At 50.2% G+C, this 20,842-nt stretch overlaps 1 protein-coding gene across 3 annotated transcripts in view; it reads left to right on the top strand.

The window, feature by feature from the left end:
- Nucleotides 1–12,209: 12,209 nt before the first annotated feature.
- The window catches only part of INSC (INSC spindle orientation adaptor protein), a 203,979-nt gene continuing 195,346 nt past the window's right edge, over nucleotides 12,210–20,842 (top strand). For 2 of the 3 annotated variants that reach the window (XM_066583699.1, XM_066583703.1), the window contains exon 1: nucleotides 12,210–12,562. The gene's annotated coding sequence lies outside the window, so the exon portion shown is untranslated. Of the gene's footprint in view, nucleotides 12,563–12,596; nucleotides 12,735–20,842 lie in introns of those variants that run through there. The other variant, XM_066583700.1, reaches the window with a different exon arrangement.

Below are 20,842 nucleotides of genomic sequence, written 5' to 3'. Positions count from 1 at the left end.
ATTCCACTCTTTGATGAAACCGTTCTGCAGGAATATCGGATTATTGCCGCAGATTAGATGGCGGTGCTGACATGTTCTGACCGGCTGACAGGAAGGGGTCAGCAATTCATGCTGCTTGCGCCAAACTCTGACCTCCCATCAGTACATAAATCTGCATCCATCTGACCAGGAGATGTTTTCCTACTGCTCAGTGATACAAGTTTTGCGCTCTTTTGCCCGCTGGAGTCTGTTTCTCTTAGACACAATGGCGCTGGAACTGGTCGCCCTCTGTTATACCATCCGTGTGGAGGAACGGCGAGTTGTGCGTTCGGACACGTTAGTTGGAGCTCCAGCGTTGTATTCAGCTGACTGTGCAGCCTGTTGGTCAGAACGATTCCTGACATCCTCCTCCGACCCCTTTCAGTGATGAGTTGTTTCCGTCCGCAGGATCCCCTTTCGCTGGATGTTTTCCTCGATCGCGCCATTCTCTGTATACTCTCTGCACCGTTACATGATAAGCCCCCCGCGGTCGGCAGTGAGCCCCCCGGCTAGTCCAGCACCAATGACCGGCCTCGTTGGGAGTCGCTCCGATCGCTGGATCTTCCATCTAATGTGGATTCACACTGAAACTGATCCACGGAAAACTTGTCACGTGACTTTATGTTGCACGCCGGGGTCACGGGGGGAATTGCCATACAGGGGGCGCCAATCGTGGGAGGAGCGGAGTTCAGATAAAGGGTCATTCAGTGCGGATTGAAAAAGGTTTCTAGACAATCAGACTTTTCCAGCTGGCTTTACAGCAGCCTACAGACATCAATCCTTTTCAGGTGTGTGAAGAGTCGTTAGAAGCATCGATCCAATTATCACCAGTGTACGGGCGCCGTTAGGTAAGTAATAATAGCGCTAATTTCCAGGCGGCACGTGGACTGGCAGGATGACCCCACAATTAGTGGACATTGGCAGTATTAGTGGCGGGTCACAGAGCGGTTGTAATAGCGCCTCTGCATGCCGTCATTCTTCCGACATTTGAGCACCTGCTGGGACCCGCCCACATGAAGCGAGCGGCGCTGTATCCTCGTATGCCGCTGTCTGCGGGAACATCCCGGTGATCTCATCCGATGTGATCCTACAACATCTCACACGCTGAGCCAAGTTCACTCCAGTAGAAGCCAACATTCAGACGTGAGGCGGAGAGCGGCGGCGGCGGCGGCCGGCCAGATAAATCACCGTACATTACATCATGCAGCGGCCAGCCGATGGCTTGGGGATCAATACTGGCTCCTGGGAGACGCGATGAGTCAGCAGATGAACATCCCGCATCTTCCAGGAGCTCCGAAGACACGCAGAGCGCCTCTGGGATCCCTTCCTGCTACATTCGCCATCGCCGCAGTGGCCTGTCAGGGATAGCAGAAGATATCTAAAAACTAGTCACAGGAGGGGATTCCGGGGCCCGAAGTATAGCAGGGGCCCCAATCCACTGCACCACTTGTAGCAGTGATGCCTTGTGGCGGTGGGCCTCGGGTTTGATGCATGGAGTTGTATGTTCTCCACGTGTTCTCATGGTTCCTCCCACACGGCTAAACGTTGCAACAGGTTACTTGGCTTTCTATGAAACCCCGAGTGGGACTGTAGGGACGGCCGATGACAAGCTCCTTATTGATGTCTGGATACACGCCGTGCTGCCCGCATGCTACATGGCACCCTGTGCACTATTCATTATACTGCCCCCATCATAAGAAAAAAAGCTATATATTTGGTGCTAATAGGCAGCCAGCCTGTATTCTGCTTGTACACGAAGCAACAAGATCGCAGCATATCCACATCAGAACAGCTCAGTAAGTAAATACAGCACCAGAGCCAAGCTCATGCCATGAATACTGCACCAGAGCCAAGCTCATACCATAAATACTGCACCAGAGCAAAGCTTATATCATAAATACAGCACCAGAGCCAAGCTCATGCCATAAATACTGCACCAGAGCCAAGCTCATACCATAAATACTGCACCAGAGCAAAGCTTATATCATAAATACAGCACCAGAGCCAAGTTCATACCATAAATACTGCACCAAAGCCAAGCTCATACCATAAATACTGCACCAGAGCCAAGCTCATACCATAAATACTGCACCAGAGCCAAGCTCATACTATAAATACTGCACCAGAGCCAAGCTCATACCATAAATACTGCACCAGAGCCAAGCTCATACCATAAATACTGCACCAGAGCCAAGCTCATACCATAAATACTGCACCAGAGCCAAGCTCATACCATGAATACAGCACCAGAGCCAGGCTCAAACCATAAATACAGCACCAGAGCCAAGCTCATACCATAAATACAGCACGAGAGCCAAGCTCATACTATAAATACTGCACCAGAGCCAAGCTCATACCATAAATACTGCACCAGAGCCAAGCTCATACTATAAATACTGCACCAGAGCCAAGCTCATACCATAAATACTGCACCAGAGCCAAGCTCATTCCATGAATACAGCACCAGAGCCAAGCTCATACCATAAATACTGCACCAGAGCCAAGCTCATACCATAAATACTGCACCAGAGCCAAGCTCATACTATAAATACTGCACCAGAGCCAAGCTCATACCATAAATACTGCACCAGAGCCAAGCTCATACCATAAATACTGCACCAGAGCCAAGCTCATACTATAAATACTGCACCAGAGCCAAGCTCATACCATAAATACAGCACCAGAGCCAGGCTCATACCATGAATACAGCACCAGAGCCAGGCTCATACCATAAATACTGCACCAGAGCCAGGCTCATACCATAAATACTGCACCAGAGCCAAGCTCATACCATGAATACAGCACAAGAGCCAAGCTTATATCATAAATACAGCACCAGAGCCAAGCTCATACCATAAATACAGCACCAGAGCCAAGCTCATACCATAAATACTGCACCAGAGCCAAGCTCATACCATGAATACAGCACCAGAGCCAAGCTTATATCATAAATACAGCACCAGAGCCAAGTCCATACCATAAATACTGCACCAGAGCCAAGCTCATACCATAAATACTGCACCAGAGCCAAGCTCATACCATGAATACAGCACTAGAGCCAAGCTCATACCATGAATACAGCACAAGAGCCAAGCTTATATCATAAATACAGCACCAGAGCCAAGCTCATACCATAAATACAGCACCAGAGCCAAGCTCATACCATAAATACTGCACCAGAGCCAAGCTCATACCATGAATACAGCACCAGAGCCAAGCTTATATCATAAATACAGCACCAGAGCCAAGTCCATACCATAAATACTGCACCAGAGCCAAGCTCATACCATAAATACTGCACCAGAGCCAAGCTCATACCATGAATACAGCACCAGAGCCAAGCTCATACCATAAATACTGCACCAGAGCCAAGCTCATACCATAAATACTGCACCAGAGCCAAGCTCATACCATGAATACAGCACCAGAGCCGAGCTCATACTATAAATACAGCACCAGAGCCAAGCTCATACCATAAATACTGCACCAGAGCCAAGCTCATACCATAAATACTGCACCAGAACCAAGCTCATACCATAAATACTGCACCAGAGCCAAGCTCATACTATAAATACTGCACCAGAGCCAAGCTCATACCATAAATACAGCACCAGAGCCAGGCTCATACCATGAATACAGCACCAGAGCCAGGCTCATACCATAAATACTGCACCAGAGCCAGGCTCATACCATAAATACTGCACCAGAGCCAAGCTCATACCATGAATACAGCACAAGAGCCAAGCTTATATCATAAATACAGCACCAGAGCCAAGCTCATACCATAAATACAGCACCAGAGCCAAGCTCATACCATAAATACTGCACCAGAGCCAAGCTCATACCATGAATACAGCACCAGAGCCAAGCTTATATCATAAAAACAGCACCAGAGCCAAGTCCATACCATAAATACTGCACCAGAGCCAAGCTGATACCATGAATACAGCACCAGAGCCAAGCTCATACCATGAATACAGCACAAGAGCCAAGCTTATATCATAAATACAGCACCAGAGCCAAGCTCATACCATAAATACAGCACCAGAGCCAAGCTCATACCATAAATACTGCACCAGAGCCAAGCTCATACCATGAATACAGCACCAGAGCCAAGCTTATATCATAAATACAGCACCAGAGCCAAGTCCATACCATAAATACTGCACCAGAGCCAAGCTCATACCATAAATACTGCACCAGAGCCAAGCTCATACCATGAATACAGCACCAGAGCCAAGCTCATACCATAAATACTGCACCAGAGCCAAGCTTATATCATAAATACTGCACACGAGTCAAGCTCATACCATAAATACAGCACCAGAGCCAAGCTCATACCATAAATACTGCACCAGAGCCAAGCTCATACCATGAATACAGCACCAGAGCCAAGCTTATATCATAAATACAGCACCAGAGCCAAGCTCATACCATGAATACAGCACCAGAGCCAAGCTCATACCATAAATACTGCACCAGAGCCAAGCTTATATCATAAATACAGCACCAGAGCCAAGCTCATACCATGAATACAGCACCAGAGCCAAGCTCATACCATAAATACCATAAATGTATATGGCAGTGTAGCTGAGCGGGAGTGCTGCCTGGGGTGCTGTAGGGCTGACAGCAGAAGGGAGGAGTCAGAACCAGGAGGAGTAGTCATGGAGCTGCACTAGAGAGTGCTTCATGGAGAATGAAGTTAATCTGCGAACCTAAGGGGGTCATCGTCCCCAGCCTTCATTCATTTGTGGACCCACAGGCCATGGAGAAACTTCCCAAACCACTGGGGGGCGCTCTAACTGCTCTCACAGGGGCAACATGGCGGCTCATCTGTGGGACACCATCTCCCAGCCAGAACCAGAGGAGTCTATAGTGGCCGCAGGAAGTGACAGGGACCTATGAGATAAAGCTGAAGCATCTCTCCTGCCCTGAGGGTTTGTTACAATGTATCATTCCAGGATTATCTAGATACAACTGTACCAAAGCCTCAGCAGTGAGCAGGACAAGAAATGCATCTATTCCCTGACAAACAGCGGAGATCTTGAGAATGGAAACCTGATTACTGAGTGGTCAGGCCTTGTTGTGCGGGTGAATCTGACCGCCTGCGGCTGAGCCTCAGAGTCCGCCATACGGCGGGTTCTGCGCCAAAATACACATCCCATTGATTAGTAGTGGGGAACCGCGTCCCTGTGCTGACGGCGCGTTTTATCCCGTCGTGTATTTAAAATACACATTGCGGAAGAAAAGAAGGAGGTGCCGACACGTTTTTCATGTTCTGCAATCAGCGGCGCTTCACAATACAGGCCGCCATTTTGGACGTGCATTTTGACACAAATCGAGCCTGAAAAACGGGAGTTTACAGCAGTGCAGCGTGCCCCCCCCCCCCCCCCCCGGGGTTCTGGCGCAGATTCAGCCGCAGTCAGTGGGACAAATGCGTCTGTCCCAGGAATTGGCGCAGAAAATTTGGCACTGATTTTCATAGCATTCCATGGCCGAGGCTCATAGAGCTTCACCACAAGCGCCCTGCGAAGCCTGCTGGGAACCCACAAGACGTGCAGCGACAGACCTGCGGAGACCGCGGTGACAGCTCTCTGCGGCGGCATTATTACCGCTGACGTCTTTCTAGAACGCTCACACTGATGGGAGACAATCCAGGTGTCAGACTGCACCAGTAAGGATCACATCCCCGCCGTACGCAGCGCCGCAGCTGATGGATGAGTCCCCGAGCGCTGACAGTGTATATATATATATACCAGCATGTCCTCATTATCTCCACAGAGGCATCCCGGAAACATGAAGAGCGACACATCCCAGCAGTCAGATCACAGTTATTAGTTCCACATAACCCAATGTAAACCGTGAGGGCGGGGCTGTGATGCCATCACTGGGGGCGGGGCTGTGACTACCTCATTATATCAGTGATATCATCATCGGGGGCAGGGTTGTGACTAACTCACATTATATCAGGAGTATCACCACTGGGAGCCGGGCTGTAATTACTTCATTATATCAGTGATATGATCACTGGGGGGTGGAGCTGTGACTAACTCTCATATCAGTGATGTCATCATCGGGGGCAGGGCTGTGACTAACTCTCATATCAGTGATGTCATCACTGGGGGCAGGGCTGTGACTACCTCATTATATCAGTGATATCATCATCATGGACAGGGCTGTGACTAACTTTCATATCAGTGATGTCATCACCAGGGTGTGGGGCTGTGACTACCTCATTATATCAGTGATGTCACCAGCAGGGGGCGGGGCTGTGACTAACTCATATCAGTGATATCATCATCAGGGACGGGGCTGTGACTAACTCTCATAGCAGTGATGTCATCACCAGGGGGCAGGGCTATGACTACTTCATTATATCAGTGATGTCATCAGCAGGGGCGGGGCTGTGACTAACTCTCATAGCAGTGATGTCATCACCAGGGGGCAGGGCTATGACTACATTATATCAGTGATGTCATCAGCAGGGGCGGGGCTGTGACTGTCCTATCAGTGATGTTACCACCAAGGAGACTCGTCCCTCATAGTAAGGTCCTGCTCTTTTTGGGAAGGGGTGACAGGCTTGTCTGCACGAGGGCTCTATCTATAGACCTGCAGGATGGGTGTGGTAGTCCAGGTAGACGAGGCGCTGCAGATGGATAGACCTCGTCTGGTTGGATGGCGGCGGGCGATAAGTACGTCCTCAGACCCTTTTAGGATTATTAAGTACAAGATGTATTCTGACCTCAGTGTTTATTCGAGTCCATTATCTGCTCTCCTGGGGAAGAGCGCCGAGGACTCCGTATAAATCATCCCGCAATGAGGACTATCCCAACACCCCGCCGAGCACCACCAGGGCTTCAAATGTGCTGATATTCATAAGTCTTTGAACCCCGGACCCCGACAATGTGCGGGAAGCGTCGCTATGGTGGTCTTCGCCACTTTTCAGCTGCAAGGAAAATAAGCAGAGACGTCTGGGGGGCTCACGGCGACGGTGCGCAAGCAGAACAAGCAGCAAAATGAACACCTCCACAGTAGCAGCGGATCTGTCCTTGTCACATGACCACAGGCGACGTGCTCCGCGATCCCGGGATCTCATGGAGGGTGGCGGCCTGAGATGGAGGGGAGATGCAGGGGGCGCAGAATGTGGCCAAGTAGGAGCCCGGGGGGGGGGGGGGGGGGGGGGGCGCAGAATGTGGCCAAAGAGGAGCCCGGGGCCGTTATAGCTAAACAACAGCTGGACAGAAGGTTAATATCTCCTTCTAGAGACTTCCAATAGAAGAATCTCACACGGTGATCTTCAAGGACATCATCACTGCAGCCCACCAACCCCCTGAAGTCACGCAGTTCTCATCTCCATTGGCCAATAGCTGCCCCCCCCTCTTGCTGACGAGGAAATCTTCATATCGCGATGATAGAGGCGGAGTCTAAAGCCCCTTCTATACGGGACGATTACTGTGCGAATCGCATCTTTCATGCGGACCGTAAAATAATGGTTGGGTACAAACAGGCAGTCGTTCATCTCTGGGCGCCCGGAAGAGATCTGCAGCGGAGCGATCGTTGCTGGGACGGCCGCACCCAACAGTGTAAAGGGGCTTAACTCCTCCCACACCTGACTGGTCACATGACATCATGAAAGGTCCTTGAAAGAACCTGCGCTGCCTGCTTGGCTTACTTGCCCTTGTGACTTGGATCGGCCCCCCCAATAAGACCCCCAGACTGGGTCGGCACCAGGACCGCTGACAAACTCCGGACTCTCCTGCGTACAACAGCGCGGCGTTGGGAATGGTATGGCGCCACGGAGGGGGACACTGCGGGCTGCAGCAGCCTGAGGCCAACAATGAATTGGCGCACCCCCATATTAGATCAGAGGTACCCGAAGGAAGCAGACCTCTTCTTGTGGTGGGCGGGGCGAACATCTGCGGAGCGCCAGCTGGCGTTCGGCTCCCATGACTTTTTACCAGCAGGCGGCGCCGCACAGTGCTGAGTGTTCCCTTTTACCTCGCCGCCCGTATTCACCTGGTCTTGCGCCGTGCGACTTCTTTTTACGAATGCTTTCAGCAGTGACAAATGAAGTAAAACTTCCCAGCGGCCCGCCGTCCGTCCGGATCCGCCAACGCAAAACAGGCGACAAATAAACATGTTAAAACGTCACTGGAGCCGAACGCAACCTTCCCGGCGGGCGCATCGCCTCAGGGGGGTCCGCAGACACTCGTCCAGCAACAGACGTCGGTACCAGCAGCCCCCCGCCACCAGAGGACGATCCCCGCTTGGGCCATGGGCGGATGGGCCCCGCGTGTTACATAGTAGGCGGTCCCAAAAGCCCATTGACTTCGCGTACAGACGGAAAGAACCGCATGTCCTATGCCGCTGCGTGGAACGTGTGACGGACGCGCTTGCTGTGAATGCTTCACACGTTCGCCCTGCCGGCCCTCGCGGGAGCCGCTCTCAGCAGCACGTGGTTACCGTGTCATGTGACCTGTTTGCCGGCTGATGGGGGGCACATGCATACACTAGTCTGTACCCCCCCCCCGTCCTGTAGTGGCTGATACCAGAGAGCAGTAGACGCGGCTGCACAGCACATGCTGCTCCCTCGGCCTCATTTCCTCGCAGGATGAACCTTCTCATGTGTTCCCTTTTATGTTCACCACATCAAAACCCGCCAATATGAGAGCTAAAAATACTTCATCTCTTCGCCACGTGGACGCTGGAGGGGTGCGGCGAGGACGGGCGCTGTGCAGACACCGGGCGGGAGGGACGTGCGCTGCTGTGTGATTCTGCTCTCCTTTTTTGCGTACTGCTCCTTTAATTCCACTATTGATGTGCTGGCAGCCGGTGTCGGCCTCTCGGATAGGATTGGCGCAGCGGCTCGCAGATGGGACTTCGGACAAGTGCGGTCTGGAGCCCCCCGTGAGTAGAGGACCGTGGTTCTCCGAGTTACGTGGGAGGGATAACCGCCACCGCCATGCTGTTGGAGAGCTGAGCTGGAGGGACGCCAAGGTGGTAGATCCGTGGATGTCTCTGCTGTCAGGAGTGCGGGACTGCTGGGGTGGCCGTAGCGAGTCGCCATCTTCCCGTGGAGCTCGGATGCTGGTGGAAGTAGCCTGCGCTGACTGGCGAGGTCCGTTGCATTGGTGACTGGCGTGGTTGCAGTTTCTGGGCGCGTCGGGAAAAGACCGGCAGAAAGAAACTGCGTTTGAGCGCCAGTCAGAGACCAGCTGTTACTGTGCTGCACTACAGTCTTGTGTGTCTTCGTGAGAACCACGTGGCATTGTTACTGCCGCAGGTGCCACCATGTGACTCCCCGTGTGCCAACTGCACAGCACATCAGAGGGGGCATGCAGACTGCAGCACAGCTGGGATCTTAACCACTGAGCCCCAAGGATGCAGTGTTGTTCCTGCTGATAACCACATACTGTAGGCCGGTGCCATGATGATAGAGAGGTGGGCACAGGCGGGCACTCGACCTGTGACTTTTATTAGTGAAGTGTGGCTGATTTGTGGCAAGGTACTGGGCACTGCTGATGGTACGACTATAGCGAGAACACTTCTTGTGCGCTGTGGCTGGTAGTCTTATAGAGAAGCTGGCGCTCTTATGGGGGCACTGTGGCTGGCACTTATGGAGGAGCTGGCTCTCGCTGTGGCAGGGGACATCTTGCCACGTCTTCTGGGGTGCCGGAACGCGGCCTCCTCTTCTTGCAGTGCAGCAGTGGTTTGTGAATAGAATGCTAGTGACATCTGATCCCACACAAGACTGGCAGGGTAGTGGCGGGCGCTGGCAGCTGGCACCAGTATGTACGACCGGTTGTATTCAGCACATTACAGAAATCCGTCAAAACCCCAAACCCTGCAGGGAGACGAGCGCCGCAGCCGCTGACTCACGTAATGAAGGCTTCGGATTTCATTCCCAGCAACAGTCATGTAAAAATGATTCTGCCTAGAAAAAGAGGGTTGTGGGGGACGCGGTGCCACTGACTCTGCCTGGGGGGCTCCACACTGCTGGCCTCATATACATCACCAGATCAATGGGGCATGAGTTCCACTATCTGTCTCCAGAGCTGAAATCAGAGTTCTCCTAGGCTCCTCCTCTGCTGGTGCAGCATCTGAGGAGCAGGCCCACAGCTGAGAAGACAGCGGGGTAGATAAAGGCCTTGCCACAGGGCTCTACCATCTCACCCCTGGGGGGAGCTCGGCACTCGTCCAAGTTACTGCTGGGGGAGGTCACGGGTTACCTGTAATCTTCTTCCACCGTTCCGTCCTCTGCTGTGAATCTTGACAGTAGAATAAAGTAGTCCCCATACAGGGAATTGTTCTGGACAGACCAGTAGCGGTGGGTCATGTCTGTATACTGTAACATCCACCTTACAAGAGCCGTTCGGCACACGTTACTCTTCTAGAAGCTGGTGTGACAGGGAGGATTGTCGGGGTGTTCCGGACGATGCACAGTCCCAGTTATCTGTGTGATCCCGCTCCCGGCCGCTCTCTACCAGTCAACACTCTCTCCTCTGGAGCCTTTCTCTCTCCAGCAGCGGTCCTTCTCTCTCCCTCAGTCCTTACTGTTAGCATCGGCACATCCTGGGTAGACGGTCCCGGACGAGCAGAAGGGAATCGCTCAGCTTCCTCCATTCTCTCCTCATCTGTCTGCGGGGGTCGCTGACAGAACTGCTTGCGCTGACTCGCATCCAAAGACCGAACTAGAAAAACCAACACTCCTTGCAAACACGTATATAAGACACAGTGACATGACGCACAACATGATGCATTAACCCATTCAGTGCTGCAGAGGTGACCCTGCCAGGACAGCGGCAGGAGACAGACCTATGATGGAGGGCCCCTAACTCTACTGCATTGTGGAGACGTAGTGTTCATGCCAGGCAATAAATGAAGTTCTACATCATTCCCAGAAGCCTCCACTCCCCAGGTCGCGGAGTGGGAATCTTCCCTGTATATGGAGCGGAGGGGGACATTTCTCGGATGCTCTGCACTGAGTCTATGAGAGCCGTAGACGTTTCCTTACATCTCAGGAACCTCTGGGAATTTGCAGGAAGCCACAATGTTCACCGCATGAGAGGTCCATTAATGAGGAAGGTCACTGCCTGAGAGAGTGCAGCGGACGTCCAGAAGTGGCGCAGCGCCCGTGTAACACAAGGGAGAAGGGGCAGCTAACTACAAGTCTCAGCAGAGCGTCCGCCATCAGCCAGAATGTCTGTCGTCCCTACAGTGAGGGTGCCTGTGACCGTCGGTGTTGTCAGTGGGACCTCAGTGAGCAGCTAGTCGACACCCTTGGGAGGGCGCTGTCACACGGAGCGGAGTATTCCACATGCCTCACAGCAGATGCGGACACCGAACTGCTGGCGGAAAGTAAATCCTTTTCATCTCTTCACAGAATCCGCACAGAGACGGTCGGACTGCGGCGCAGAGTTTCTGTAGCGTCTTGTGGAATATTGTGTGAAATCCCCCAGCGGTGACCCTGCGTACGGGAATGGTGGCGCAGTGGTACTGTGCGTGGCTGCGTACTCATGCAGGCGGTCCACCTGTGTAGTTGGCGATGATTGTCTCTCCGCAGCCCGCGATGTAACCCATACGGAACAACGGGACGCTCGCAGATTCTATATGGAAACGTTGCGACATTCACGTCAAAAAGCGACGCCTCACCGCTTCTCCTTATTGTCTACATGGCGAAAAATCAGCGTTTAGACTGCGGCGCGGATTAACAATGAATAATACGTGAATTCGTGGCGAAATCTGAGCTGGAGTCAGTGAGGCTTCTGTTGGTATTTCAGCTCATTGCTTCTCACAGCTGCCGGTTTGTTACAATGTATCCAGTCCTCTGTGATATAAACATCCTGGATGCCAGACTGCTACATTGTAACAAACCACCAAAGCAGGAGGGAGAGTTGTGCTAACGTGTTCCCGGAGGATCGCCTGCGCTGATACACCGCAGTACCAGCAGGAGTCCAGACTGCGGCTTCATGCCTCAGCCTTCGGAAACAAGATTGTTGGAGGGTTTCGCGCCAAATTTATTACCAACTGCAGGAATGTTATTTGAGGAGGCCCCGCCCACCCCGTAGTGGCCACGCCTGCTTACTCATTTTTGCACGGTGCCTGTGATGATCTGCATTAACCCTTTAGTGCATGTCTGTTGTCCATTAGAAGCGCTCATGTCTACAAGGTTAACCCCTTAGTGCAGTTATGTTAGATGTGGCAGAGGTTTTCGGCACCGCAGCCCCCTCGTACGTGAATGACTGCAGACAGTGCTGGGGCTTGTAGTCCGCCCGCAGGTTATCATTTCCAGAAGCCGTCTCGTCCCGCAGACATTCTCTCTGTTATTTTCTCTGCTCACATTTCCTTTAGTCTCTAATTACAGTCCTGATCGAGGAGAGAAAGCGCCGGCGCCTCACCGCAAATCTGCGAAAACAGCAGAGAACGAAAATAGGAGTCCAGGAGGCTGTGGGCCCGGCCTCCCTGGCAGCGGCCGCCGGAGGAGCCGTCCCCATGAGCCTGCAGCCCAGAAGCTCCTCGCTCTGCCGCCGCCGCTGCAGCTCACGTGAGTTATTGGCAACTTCCACTTTGTTTCCAGTCTCTTCCAGACCACAATGTCTCCACCTGAGCCGCTCGGTAACGGCGGCGCACATAGTAGCGTCAGGGGCGACCGTGACACGAGAGGCCCAGGGTTCTATAGTCAGCTTGATGGTGGAGGAGGTTCTGCAGCAGCTATGGTAAGGTACTCTGGGATATTCATCAGATGCGGCGACTACTTGGAATCACCAGGCGCGACAACTGCACATCGGCTTCCGTGTTTTTGTAACTGGTTGTTGTCGCAGTGAGCGGATCTTTAAGCGGAATCACCGGGGAAGGAGACCGTCTATGCAGTTTGTCTTCGCTGTCAATATTGTTGGTTGTTACAATGTATCAGTCAGCCTACCTGCACTGACCCATTGTAACGACCCCCCGCTGTGTGCAGGAGCGGCTCCTAGGGTCAGGATGTAAACATCCATTCACTGACAGTAAGCGTAGATGGTGACGGAGGGGATGACCGGTGTCACGGATCTGCAGGGCTAGCGTCGCGGTTCTGTCATCGGAGGGACCTGCTCCTACCATGATGCAACAGGAATACAGAAAGCGCGGCATGAAGAGGGCATTGCGCCACCACCTGGCGGGCCGCTCTCTGCGACACATTTATTGGTTATTGCATATAAAGGTCACATATTTTGGCGCTGCGATAAGCAATTTTTTTTGCTCTTCCACCATCTCCAGCACTTTCTCTAAAATGAAGTGTCGCTTCGCGTTAGGGGGCGTGGCCATCGCGGCCGATCAGATCCAGCTCGTAACCACCGTATTTCAGATTTGGTGCACGGATCCCCTGGAGAGGCTCGCGCCCCTTTATATATTTGTCGCACTTTATATATTTGTTGAACTGGTGGGTAAAAGACTGCGGTCCAAGTAAATCTGACCCTGTATTCTAGAACCTTCCATCATTACGTAGATAGCGACATTATTATTGTGCGGCGACACCTGGTAACGCTTATCCTCCTTACAAGGATGCGACTCGTCATACGTGTTCCTCGCTGTACTTGTCATGTCACGACGCAGTTTTCTATGAGAGTTCCAGACGTTGTCAGTGAGTAAAATCCCCCAAATGGAGGAGGAATGAGGGGAGACGACGGGGCGGGGGAGGGGTTGCAGAACATGGATACATTGTTGCAGCACAGAATGATACAATGTATTGTCCTCCACACACAAAATGGAGGTGACAGCAGCCGGAGTACATGTGGCCCCCAGTGGAAGGGATTCTCGGGGCCCCATTTACCCTGTCTCAGTCCTCCTCACTGCAGCGTCCCTCTTCCTACATGACCCTGTCCTCCTCTCTGCAGCGTCCCTCTTCCTACATGTTCCTGTCCTCCTCTCTGCAGCGTCCCTCTTCCTACATGTCTCAGTCCTCCTCTCTGCAGCGTCCCTCTTCCTACATGTCTCTGTCCTCCTCTCTGCAGCATCTCTCTTCCTACATGTCTCAGTCCTCCTCTCTGCAGCGCCCCTCTTCCTACATGTCCCAGTCCTCCTCTCTGCAGCGTCCCTCTTCCTACATGTCCCTGTCCTCCTCTCTGCAGCATCCCTCTTCCTACATGTCCCTGTCTTACTCTCTGCAGCGTCCCTCTTCCTACATGTCCCTGTCCTCCTATCTGCAGCGTCCCTCTTCCTACATGTCCCTGTCCTCCTCTCTGCATTGTCCCTCTTCCTACATGTCTCAGTCCTCCTCACTGCAGCGTCCCTCTTCCTACATGACCCTGTCCTCCTCTCTGCAGCGTCCCTCTTCCTACATGTCTCTGTTCTCCTCTCTGCAGCGTCCCTCTTCCTACATGTCCCTGTCCTCCTCTCTGCAGCGTCCCACTTCCTACATGTCCCTGTCCTCCTCTCTGCATTGTCCCTCTTCCTACATGTCTTTGTCCTCCTCTCTGCATTGTCCCTCTTCCTACATGTCTCTGTCCTCCTATCTGCAGCGTCCCTCTTCCTACATGTCCCTGTCCTCCTCTCTGCAGCGTCCCTCTTCTTACATGTCCCTGTCCTCCTCTCTGCAGCGTCCCTCTTCCTACATGTCCCTGTCCTCCTCTCTGCAGCGTCCCTCTTCCTACATGTCCCTGTCCTCCTCTCTGCAGTGTCCCTCTTCCTACAGGTCCCAGTCTTCTCTGCAGCGTCCCTCTTCCTACATGTCCCAGTCCTCTCTGCAGCATCCCTCTTCTTACATGTCTCAGTCCTCCCCTCTGCAGCGTCCCTCTTCCGACATGTCCCTGTCCTCCTCTCTGCAGCTTCCCTCTTCCTACTTGTCCCTGTCCTCCTCTCTGCATTGTCCCTCTTCCTACATGTCTCAGTCCTCCTCTCTGCAGCGTCTCTCTCCCTACATGTCCCTGTCCTCCTCTCTGCAGCGTCCCTCTTCTTACATGTCCCTGTCCTCCTCTCTGCAGCGTCCCTCTTCCTACATGTCCCTGTCCTCCACTCTGCATTGTCCCTCTTCCTACATGTCCCTGTCCTCCTCTCTGCAGCGTCCCTCTTCCTGCATGTCCCTGTCCTCCTCTCTGCAGCTTCCCTCTTCCTACTTGTCCCTGTCCTCCTCTCTGCATTGTCCCTCTTCCTACATGTCCCTGTCCTCCTCTCTACAGTACCCCTCTTCCTACATGTCCCTGTCCTCCTCTCTGCAGCGTCCCTCTTCCTGCATGTCCCTGTCCTCCTCTCTGCAGCGTCCCACTTCCTACATGTCCCTGTCCTCCTCTCTGCATTGTCCCTCTTCCTACATGTCTTTGTCCTCCTCTCTGCAGCATCCCTCTTCCTACATGTCCCTGTCCTCCTCTCTGCATTGTCCCTCTTCCTACATGTCTCTGTTCTCCTCTCTGCAGCGTCCCTCTTCCTACATGTCCCTGTCCTCATCTCTGCAGCGTTCCTCTTCCTACATGTCCCTGTCCTCCTATCTGCAGCGTCCCTCTTCCTACATGTCCCAGTCCTCTCTGCAGCGTCCCTCTTCCTACATGTCCCTGTCCTCCTCTCTGCAGTGTCCCTCTTCCTACAGGTCCCTGTCCTCCTCTCTGCATTGTCCCTCTTCCTACATGTCCCTGTCCTCCTCTCTGCAGCGTCGCTCTTCCTACATGTCCCAGTCCTCTCTGCAGCGTCCCTCTTCTTATATGTCCCTGTCCTCCTCTCTGCAGCTTCCCTCTTCCTACATGTCCCTGTCTTCCTCTCTGCAGCGTCCCTCTTCCTACATGTCCCTGTCCTCCTCTCTGCATTGTCCCTCTTCCTACATGTCTCAGTCCTCCTCTCTGCAGCGTCTCTCTTCCTACATATCTCAGTCCTTCTCTCTGCAGCGTCCCTCTTCCTACATGTCCCTGTCCTCCTCTCTGCATTGTCCCTCTTCCTACATGTCCCTGTCCTCCTCTCTGCAGCATCCCTCTTCCTACATGTCCCTGTCCTCCTCTCTGCATTGTCCCTCTTCCTACATGTCTTTGTCCTCCTCTCTGCAGCATCCCTCTTCCTACATGTCCCTGTCCTCCTCTCTGCATTGTCCCTCTTCCTACATGTCTCTGTTCTCCTCTCTGCAGCGTCCCTCTTCCTACATGTCCCTGTCCTCATCTCTGCAGCGTTCCTCTTCCTACATGTCCCTGTCCTCCTCTCTGCAGCGTCTCTCTTCCTACATATCTCAGTCCTTCTCTCTGCAGCGTCCCTCTTCCTACATGTCCCTGTCCTCCTATCTGCAGCGTCCCTCTTCCTACATGTCCCTGTCCTCCTCTCTGCAGCGTCCCTCTTCCTACATGTCCCTGTCCTCCTCTCTGCAGCGTCCCTCATCCTCCATGTCCCTGTCCTCCTCTCTGCATCGTCCCTCTTCTAGTAGGAGCAGTATGTAGTGTCTTAGGGTTTTGTTCACACAAGCACATGACTCATGCAAAGATGATCACTCAAAATTTGTTCAAAAGATAGGGAGAATGCCAATTTGAGCAATCATTTTGCATAAGCTGCTAATAGGCACTAATGCCTATTAGCATCTTATTATCTTCATCTGCATGTAAATGATCCTCTGAAGCTGTATGCAGAGAACAGCAGGTGGTCTTTTCTTAACTTACAGTTTCTTTGTTCTCCTATGGGGCTACAAGCTGAATACAATGTAATCAGCGTGCTCGTGAAGAACACAGCATGCAGTCTCTTCTATCAGCTCTCCAGCTGAATGATGGATTTTATGCTCACCTAAAAATCCTCATTCATCCAAAGAGTGAAAGATGAAAGCGTTTACACACAAGATTATCACTTAAGCGATGGCTTTTGAGCGATAATCGCTGTGTGGAAATAGGGCTGAACACATTTGCACTATGAAGGTGTTTTCTTTGCATGTGTATTGGCATATTTTACTGTACACTATGCGCTTGCAGGGCGTGGTTTTTGTGTGTGAAACCCTACCACACCCCCATGTAAATGACTGTTTACCTTAATTAGTTCTTTTCCCAATGGATTGGCGCAGTGTTTTGTGCCCCCCGTTGCGTATTGCCTGCGTAGTTGTGTACACCCCATAGACTTCTTTGCACAGAGAAGTACGCCGGTGTAAAGCAGCCCTTAGACTAATGATGCAAACTATTGTATAGTGCGCACCAGGTAGTCAGAGACGCGGTGCCGCCATCTTTGTTTCTCCAGGACCGCAGCTTCGGGGATGTTCACACAGATGTGCTCAAAATGATGCGTTTGCTGAACAGAACAGGGAATTCTGCAAACAGAAATCGGCTCCTTCTTTGTGGATCTGAATGTTTCTGCTGCAGATTCTGTGCGCAAACCTGCAAGACCTCCCATGTAAGTCCACGGTGGACACGGCGATGCTGGTGCGGATGTATCCCGTGCGGAATATGCAACTTAACAGGGACTGGTCTGTGCAGGGCTGGGAGGCTGCCCCCTGCAGGCAGTGTAATGGTGGTGGTCAGCTGTGGAGAAGCAGAGAAAGCTAAGGCCCCCTGTCCACGGCCATTGCGAGGAGGGGTGCCCGCGGGGGAGGAGGGGTGCCCGCTGTCAGTTCTCTGCGGTGAGCCTATCCACCACAGAGAATCGCAGCAAATTACGGCATGCCACGATTTAGATCCCACGAGCAGAGAGTCGCTATGATTCTCCGCTCTATAGAAAGCCCTCACTGCGTTACCCACGGCCGGATGATCGCTGCAGGTAACACAGGGAACAATCACCCGGGGACGGGCAGCCTAAGACTGGTCACTAATGCAAAAGGGAAGAACGTCCGTGCCCGGAGGGTGAGGGGCTCTGCAGCCTCAGGAGAAGCCCCAGTGACTCCAGTAACAGCCGCTCTCTGGTTACACATGGATGCAGGTAAATATTTTATGAAAGAGCGGTCAGGTACAGCTCAGGTGATATCAGCGCAGCTGCTGCCCCTCATTATACGCCTCACCGTCCAGGGCTCCGGCCTCGTGTACCGTACACTAACCTGAAATGAAGCGGCCTCCAGGTGAGTGCGAGCCAAACGGTATACATAGCATAATACCTGAGCGTATACAGCGTATACCCTGCTAGTACCTGAGAGCTCAGTCCTAAACCTGCCTATATATAATGACATGGAGCATGATGGTATAACCTGGGTATCTCCTGTATATAATTATATATGTACAGCTGGTATAAGTTATACATCTCCCTGTATATAGTAATATGGAGCATGCTGGTATAACCTGGGGATCTCCTGTATATAGTGATATGTACCATGCTGGTATAACCTGGGTATTTCCTGTATATAATTATATATGTACAGCTGGTATAAGTTATACATCCTGTATATAGTGATATGGAGCATGCTGGTATAACCTGGGGATCTCCTGTATATAGTAATATGGAGCATGCTGGTATAATCTGGGCATCTCCTGTATATAGTGATATGTACCATGCTGGTATAACCTGGGTACTTCCTGTATATAATTATATATGTACAGCTGGTATAAGTTATACATCTCCTGTATATAGTGATATGGAGCATGCTGGTATAACCTGGGTATATACTGTATATAATTATATATGTACAGCTGGTATAAGTTATACATCCTGTATATAGTGATATGGAGCATGCTGGTATAACCTGGGGATCTCCTGTATATAATTATATATGTACAGCTGGTATAAGTTATACATCCTGTATATAGTGATATGGAGCATGCTGGTATAACCTGGGTATCTCCTGTATATAATTATATATGTACAGCTGGTATAAGTTATACATCCTGTATATAGTAATATATCCCATGCTGGTATAACCTGGGTATCTCCTGTATATAATTATATATGTACAACTGGTATAAATTATATCTCTCCTGTATATAGTGATATGGAGCATGCTGGTATAACCTGGGTATCTCCTATATGTAATTATATATGTACAGCTGGTATAACCTGGGTATCTCCTGTATATAGTGATATGGAGCATGCTGGTATAACCTGGGTATCTCCTATATATAAGTATATATGTACAGCTGGTATAAGTTATACATCTCCTGTATACAGTGATATAGAGCATGCTGGTATAACCTGGGTATCTCCTGTATATAATTATATATGTACAGCTGGTATAAGTTAAAAATCTCCTGTATATATTGACATGGAGCATGCTGGTATAACCTGGGTATCTCCTGTATATAATTATATATGTACAGCTGGTATAAGTTATACATCTCCTGTGTATAGTGATATGGAGCATGCTGGTATAACCTAGGGATTTCCTGTATATAATTATATATGTACAGCTAGTATAAGTTATACATCCTGTATATAGTGATATGGAGCATGCTGGTATAACCTGGGTATATCCTGTATATAATTATATATGTGCAGCTGGTATAAGTAATACATCTCCTGTATATAGTGATATGGAGCATGCTGGTATAACCTGGGTATCTCCTGTATATAATTATATATGTACAGCTGGTATCAGTTATACATCCTGTATATAGTAATATAGACCATGCTGGTATAACCTTGGTATCTCCTGTATATAATTATATATGTACAGCTGGTATAAGTTATACATCCTGTATATAGTGATATAGACCATGCTGGTATAACCTTGGTATCTCCTGTATATAATTATATATGTACAGCTGATATAAGTTATACATCCTGTATATAGTGATATGGAGCATGCTGGTATAACCTGGGTATCTCCTGTATATAATTAAATATGTACAGCTGGTATACATTATGCATCTCCTGTATATAGTGATATGGAGCATGCTGGTATAACCTGGGTTTCTCCTGTATATAATTATATATGTACAGCTGGTATAAGTTATACATCCTGTATATAGGGATATGGAGCATGCTGGTATAACCTGGTTATCTCCTGTATATAATTATATATGTACAGCTGGTATCAGTTATACATCCTGTATATAGGGATATGGAGCATGCTGGTATAACCTGGGTATCTCCTGTATATAATTATATATGTGCAGCTGGTATAGGTAATACATCTCCTGTATATAGTGATATGGAGCCTGCTGGTATAACCTGGGTATCTCCTGTATATAATTATATATGTACGGCTGGTATAAGTTTATACATCATGTATATAGTAATATGGAGCATGCTGGAATAACCTGGGTATCTCCTGTATATAATTATATATGTACAGCTGGTATTCATTATGCATCTGCTGTATATAGTGATATGGAGCATGCTGGTATAACCTGGGGATCTCCTGTATATAATTATATATGTACAGCTAGTATAAGTTATACATCCTGTATATAATAATATGGAACATGCTGGTATAACATGGGGATCTCCTGTATATAATTATATATGTACAGCTGGTATAAGTCATACATCCTTTATATAGGGATATGGAGCATGCTGGTATAACTTGGGTATCTCCTGTATATGATTATATATGTACAGCTGGTATAAGTTATACATCTCCTGTATATAGTGATATGGAGTGTGCTGGTATAACCTGGGTATCTCCTGTATATAATTATATATGTACAGTTGGTATAAGTTTTACGTCCTGTATATAGGGATATGGAGCATGCTGGTATAACCTGGGTATCTCCTGTATATGATTATATATGTACAGCTGGTATAAGTTATACATCTCCCTGTATATAGTGATATGAAGCATGCTGGTATAACCTGGGTATCTCCTATATGTAATTATATATGTACAGCTGGTATAAGATATACATCTCCTGTATACAGTGATATGGAGCATGCTGGTATAACCTGGGTATCTCCTGTATATAGTGATATGGAGCATGCTGGTATAACCTGGCTATCTCCTATATATAAGTATATATGTACAGCTGGTATAAGTTAT

The sequence above is a fragment of the Eleutherodactylus coqui genome, chromosome 11, assembly GCF_035609145.1.
Source record: "Eleutherodactylus coqui strain aEleCoq1 chromosome 11, aEleCoq1.hap1, whole genome shotgun sequence".
Taxonomy (NCBI): domain Eukaryota; kingdom Metazoa; phylum Chordata; class Amphibia; order Anura; family Eleutherodactylidae; genus Eleutherodactylus; species Eleutherodactylus coqui.
Note: the sequence above shows the minus strand (reverse complement) of the source record. Positions and strands in the feature narration are given on the sequence as shown.